This window comes from Nerophis lumbriciformis, linkage group LG39, assembly GCF_033978685.3.
Source record: "Nerophis lumbriciformis linkage group LG39, RoL_Nlum_v2.1, whole genome shotgun sequence".
Classification (NCBI taxonomy): domain Eukaryota; kingdom Metazoa; phylum Chordata; class Actinopteri; order Syngnathiformes; family Syngnathidae; genus Nerophis; species Nerophis lumbriciformis.
Genome location: NC_084586.2, coordinates 23,478,034 through 23,484,972, shown reverse-complemented (window position 1 = coordinate 23,484,972; position 6,939 = coordinate 23,478,034). Strand labels below are relative to the sequence as shown.

The window sequence follows — 6,939 nt, the reverse complement described above, 5'->3', positions numbered from 1 at the left end:
GTCATTTTTTTTTGTTTTGTTTCATAAAAAAATAAATAATAAATCTCCCCAGGTAACTCATTTGTATGGAGCAAACATTTGTGTTATAAGCCTCCCTGCCGCTAGATGGCGGAGCGAATGTCACAGTGAACCCCGGAAGTTTCGACCACAACATCCGGTCTTGCTCGCTAGCATTAGCTTGTAGCTAAAGATGGACATAGCTTTGTTTTTACGAGCATAGGAAGGCATCTTAATTAAAAAATACATATACATTGTAATTTTCTTTAATTTTTTTATTTGGATTTACTTTTCTGGTACATTGTACGAATATGCAATATTTCAAGTTATTATTATTTTTTATTCTAGTTTCATTTATATATTTTTTGTATCCATTAATGCATTTTATTCTTACTCAAGCGTGTATTTTTTTTGGTATTGTTAAAAATTATTTTGTGCAACAAAATATTTTAGTTGAGGGGAAAATCAAAACGATGATGTCACTGTCACGTCACATGTAAATATGGCACCGTCTTAAAAGTCAATTATAGCCAATATTTCAGAATAATTCCCACCAACAGAGTATTAATGAACTTTGGTAATAAACACACAAATTAACTTTAGTAATAATGGGCGGGGCCTCCTCCGAACAATATGTTAGAAGCCTTTTTATTGGTCAGTCTTGGATGATGCAATGTGGATGGGCGATACTCACCAATTAAAAGGCTATTAACATATTTTTCCAAGGAGAAGCTGCAACGACAACAAAATAAATAAAACAAAAATATTTGTAACTTAAATAATATTTAAAATATGATTTTAAGTTTCCAGTCATTTTTTTGTTTTGTTTGTTTCATAAAAAAAAAAAAAAAAAAAAAAAAAAATCTCCCCAGGTAATTCGTTTGTATGCGTTTGAATTGGAGCAAACATTTGTGTTATGAGCCTCCCTGCCGCTAGATGGCGGAGCGAATGTCACAGTGAACCCCGGAAGTTCCCACCACAACATCCGGTCTTGCTCGCTAGCATTAGCTTGTAGCTAAAGATGGACATAGCTTTGTTTTTACGAGCATAGGAAGGCATCTCCAAATCACCAAAATGATTCCCGGGCGCGGCCACCGCTGCTGCCCACTGCTCCCCTCACCTCCCAGGGGGTGATCAAGGGTGATGGGTCAAATGCAGAGAATAATCTCGCCACACCTAGTGTGTGTGTGACAATCATTGGTACTTTAACTTTAACTTTTATCTTAATTAAAAAATATACATACATGGTAATTTTTTTATTTGGATTTACTTTTCTGGTACATTGTACTAATATGCAGTATTTCAAGTTATTATTATTTTTTATTCTAGTTTCATTTATATATTTTTTGTATCCATTAATGCATTTTATTCTTACTCAAGCGTGTATTTTTTTTGGTATTGTTAAAAATTATTTTGTGCAACAAAATATTTTAGTTGAGGGAAAAATCAAAACGATGATGTCACTGTCACGTCACATGTAAATATGGCACCGTCTTAAAAGTCAATTATAGCCAATATTTCAGAATAATTCCCACCAACAGAGTATTAATGAACTTTGGTAATAAAAACACAAATTAACTTTAGTAATAAACACAAATTAACTTTGGTAATAAACACAAATGAACGTCCATAAAAGTGTTAAAAAACAACTTAGCTTGTAAGGAACATATTATATACTTTATGTCTTTAAAACTATTCAACCACTAAACAGATGGCTGAAGCTAAATATTCATACATGAGTTCTCTGTGAAGTGCTTTGAGTGACTAGAAAAGCGCTAAATGCATCTAATCCATTATTATTATTATCATCATTATTATTATAATCATGGTTTTGATATGCAAATCCGACATACATAGTATCAGCACAATTTGTTTTCCTGCAATTTCAAATGCACTCGCTTTAATAAATCGATACAGCGTTTTAAAAGCATACACAATCGCTGTAAGTATACTAGTCTCTGGTTCAAAGGACTGGAAACTCAAAATGCAGGACTTGGGACTTGACCTAAGACTTTCCAGTCTTGACTTGGGACTTGCCTGTCTTGACTCGGCACTTGAGGGCTAAGACTTGACTTACTTATGACTTGCAAAACAACGACTTGGTCCCACCACTGCCAATCAACCTATCCCCAGGTGCATGTCTTTGCAGGTGGGAGGGGCCTATCCCCAGGTGCATGTCTTTGCAGGTGGGAGGGGCCTATCCCCAGGTGCATGTCTTTGCAGGTGGGAGGGGCCTATCCCCAGGTGCATGTCTTTGCAGGTGGGAGGGGCCTATCCCCAGGTGCATGTGTAACCCAGGCTTGAAAACACCCTATGCCTGTAGTTGAAATAATTCATTTGAGTTCAAATAATTCATTTAGTAAAGACACACTCATTTCAGTGAGATAAGTGTTAGAACAGGTACAAACTAATCTGCACTTTACGTTATTCATTTATATTTTCAACCCATACTTGCCAACCCTCCCGAATTTTCCAGGAGACTCCCGAAATTCAGCGCCTCTCCCGAAAATCTCCCGATTTTCAGCCGGAGCTGGAAGCCACGCCCCCTCCAGCTCCATGCGGACCTGAGTGAGGACAGCCTTTTTTCATGACGGGAGGACAACAGGGTGACAAGAACTAAATCATCCAGACTAGAGATACATTTTTTTATTATGTTTATCTTACCTAAAAATAAATATATTTATTAATTAAAAATAAATAAAAAATAAATACATTTTTACTATATTTTGCTAAAAACATCAAAATTAATTGTATTTTTCTTTGTATTTTTTCTGACTCCTTATTACATCCAGCCATAGAATTATACATTAAAATAAACATATTTGAAATAATTGATTTTAAATGATCATGATAATTCATTTAAAATGACCATATTTAATTATTAAAATAATTGCTTGTTTATCAACAACTTTAGCATTTTATTCATTACATTTTGAAACTCTCAGAAGCCAAGTTATGTTATATTCCTTAATATTTATTTATGCAAGTTTGAAGTATCAATTATCCAAACACAGTTTTGTTTGCATATTTTCAGGATGTAGATATATATATATATATATATATATATATATATATATATATATATATATATATATAGTTTTGTTTGCATATTTTCAGGATGTAGATATCTACATCTACATATATCTACATACATACATACATATATATATATATATATATATATATATATATATATATATATATATATATATATATATATAATATATATATATAGAATATATATATATATATATATATATATATATATATATATATAGAGAGAGAGAGAGAGAGAGAGAGAGAGAGAGAGAGAGAGAGAGAGAGAGAGAGAGAGAGAGAGAGAGATCTACATCCTGAAAATATGCAAACAAAACTGTGTTTAGATAATTGATACTTCAAACTTGCATAAATAAATATTAAGGAATATAACATAACTTGGCTTCTGAGAGTTTCAAAATGTAATGAATAAAATGCTAAAGTTGTTGATAAACAAGCAATTATTTTAATAATTAAATATGGTCATTTTAAATGAATTATTATGATCATTTATATATATGAAATACTTGATTTGGTGAATTCTAGCTGTCAATATACTCCTCCCCTCTTAACCACGCCCCCAACCGCGCCCCGCTCCGCCCCACCATCGACCACGCCCCCACCCCCCACCTCCCGAAATCGGAGGTCTCAAGGTTGGCAAGTATGTTTTAACCTGCTCTATAAATTGTTAAAATGGTAAACACACAATATACATAGAAATGTTGAGACAAACATGGTGTCTTTAAAAATGACCTGTCTCCATGATTGTCACCTCTAGAGGGCAATCAGTGAGCCCTTCCGTGTCACTCATTTGATGACGCAACTTCCTGTAGTGTGGAAGAAGAGAAACTCCTCTTCCGGTTTTGTCTGTTCACGTGTGGCTATGCCGAACACACGCGGAGAACCTGTCGAACAATCCTTTGCAATCCACTCGGTAAAGCTTGAAAATAAGCTTGCAATTTGATCCATCCACATTTCTAATGTCCTTATACAACTTTTGATTCTTATATTGTGTTGTTTGAACCTTGTAGGGCAGTGTGATAATATTCACTGACTGACTGTGTGCAGTCATTTCACTTCATCAGCGGTGAGTGAATAACAATGTGATCTTTTATTTCAGCCATAAGTTCATGTTTACAGCACATGCTGGGAACGCTGTGATTATTTTTGTTGTACTGAAGTAATAGATTACTGACTACTTTTGATTTAGTGATTGAAGGGGTCATTTTTAGTGCATCTCTCACCTGTGCTAGCAAGGGAGAGATATTTAGCACGTCTTAACCTTATATAGGCGAGGGCGGACCTACGTCACTTCCGCCTGCCAATCCCCTAGCAACCGGTCGCCATATTGAATTGGTTGAAAACAAACCAGCTCACAGCGAACACAGCATTGACAGAAAAGGCATTTAACGAGGTTTCACGGCATTTTAAACTGTTCTAAATGGCGTATGATTATGTAAATAGTCTTTCCAGTGAGGCTAGGTTAAATAAATAAATGATAAATGGGTTGTACTTGTATAGCGCTTTTCTACCTTCAAGGTACTCAAAGCGCTTTGACACTACTTCCACATTTACCCATTCACACACACATTCACACACTGATGGAGGGAGCTGCCATGCAAGGCGCTAACCAGCACCCATCAGGAGCAAGGGTGAAGTGTCTTGCTCAGGACACAACGGACATGACGAGGTTGGTACTAGGTGGGGATTGAACCAGGGACCTCGGGTCGCGGATACGAGTTAAAATGTTCTGTAGTTGGATTAAACGACTGCCCTTACCGCCTTCCAGCAGATGCGTGGACTGATAATCCTACACAATGGCCGGACATGGAATTTGGAAATCTTTATGTCTACCTCACAAGCGCACCAGGTCGGTTGTTATATAACGAATAAATCACATAAAAATGGTTAAATCACCCAAGGTATGTTGATAAATGATAATAAGGATGACACGGTGGCTACCAGTATCTGTATATTTATTATATCTGTAGAGAGCTCATTCAAATTCAGTTCAGTATTATGATTTATTATTTGCTGAATTACTGGAAATAGCCTTTATACCGTATGTTATTGTTGTGCAACAACAACAACTTCAGCTGTCGAACGTTATTCAGTAAAAATTCAACGGGTTCAACATTAGCATGGACGGTATAGCCAAGCTGTGGTTAAGAAGGTGGATTTTTGTTCCTTATATTTACCAGAAACGAAGTGATCCGAACACACGACCCGGGGTTTTGGGGGACTCCAGTGAGAACCGTCCTCGTTTTCCCGGTGTAAAGCTGCGAGCCATTTGTCTCGTCTCTGTGGGCTTTTAGCACGCTTTGGCAGAACAAAATACCACCTTTGTTTTCCCTGTTTCCAGTTGTGGTTTGCACAACCAAAAACAACACAGTTTTTTGGCATTTTGGAGGCAGAATGACGGGTTTAATCAGCGCAGGTGGACAGGTTAAAGAGTAATGGCGACGGTTTGTTTTCAACGCCAGTCAGGTTGCTATGACTCGAAGAACCCGTATGTAGCTCAGTTGCCCGGATGTCGGCCCTGCCCTATACCTCCAAGTTGCTACACAAAAGTCCCTTTTTGAACATTGTGAACTCTGTGCAATTAACCTACCTCATTTAATTGTGAACTTAAAGGTGCATTTAAATAGTATTCGTATTTTTGTATTTGAAGAAACATTTCATGTTTTTGAACAATTGGAAAAAAGAACTATAATAAGCGCTTAACTTTTATTTTGATATTTCATATTTTGAAAACAAATACATTGTAAACCAAAGCATTTGAGATACATGATTGATGATTAATGACATGATTGAGCTAATTAATGCAAGTTTAAAGTATTTAAGCTAATTCATGGTTATTTAAGAACACAGTTGAAACCAGTGTGTGTGTGTGTGTGTATAACACAAGCTATTTGGGTCTTGTCTGCTCTATTATTAGGTCAGGTTTTTTGATTGGGTGATTCAAATACCATCTTCATCTCCTGGAGCACCTTGTGTGGAGAGGACGACATCGCCCTTCCAGCCCAGGTGGATGAGAGGCTCCGCAGTCTCTCCAACTCCAACACTGATTCCCCCCATTCCCGAGATCCATCGATCCGATTCCCAGTGCATACTGGGTGGCGAGCTAACTCAGAATCTGGACAATGTGGTGCAGTGTTGACGTCCCCCTCCCCCACGGTCTGTGCGGTAGGACAAAGCTCATACAGTGCACTGTTAGCTACAGAGAAACGGGCCTGGGGATCGAACCCAGGACCTTCTTTTGGTGAGGCACCAGCACTAACCCCTGTATTCCACCGTGCTGCCCCATGAAAGAATATACAATGTGATAAAACAAGATTTTTTTATTGAACAAGTGTGGGACAAAGAACTTGTCAGCAGAACATACACCTTTAAAAAAGATAACAATCAGAATGAGATGTACAAAAGTGTATGTGTTAACCCCGCCGCTAACTTATTTGAACTTTGTCTTTGGCTATTTGGCCGCCGGATCCTGGCTGGAACCTTGACTAGCATCTCCGGGAACTGGAGCTGTGGAGAACAAAATACACAATCACAAAATACTTCTGCAGGTTGAAGTGTGTGAAAACAATCACTCACAAAGCAGCGTTCCGCCTCTTCCAAGCTGTGTTTGGAGTTGAGGTTGTTGGCGTTGTTTTGGTTAATCCATCCATCCATCCATCCATCCATCCATCCATCCATCTTCCTCCGCTTATCCGAGGTCGGGTTGCGGGGGCAGCAGCTTAAGCAGGGAAGCCCAGACTTCCCTCTCCCCAGCCACTTCGTCCAACTCCTCCCGGGGGATCCCGAGGCGTTCCCAGGCCAGCCGGGAGAGATAGTCTTCCCAACGTGTCCTGGGTCTTCCCCGTGGCTTCCTACCGGTCGGACGTGCCCGAAACACCTTCCTAG

General features: G+C 38.1%; 1 long non-coding RNA gene across 1 annotated transcript; it reads left to right on the top strand.

The window, feature by feature from the left end:
* The first annotated feature begins 3,902 nt into the window (after nucleotides 1–3,902).
* LOC133577812 (uncharacterized) lies at nucleotides 3,903–6,452 on the top strand. Its single transcript, XR_009811770.2, has 3 exons — nucleotides 3,903–3,967; nucleotides 4,065–4,120; nucleotides 5,972–6,452. It is a non-coding gene; the product is annotated as an uncharacterized lncRNA (long non-coding RNA).
* Nucleotides 6,453–6,939: the final 487 nt, after the last annotated feature.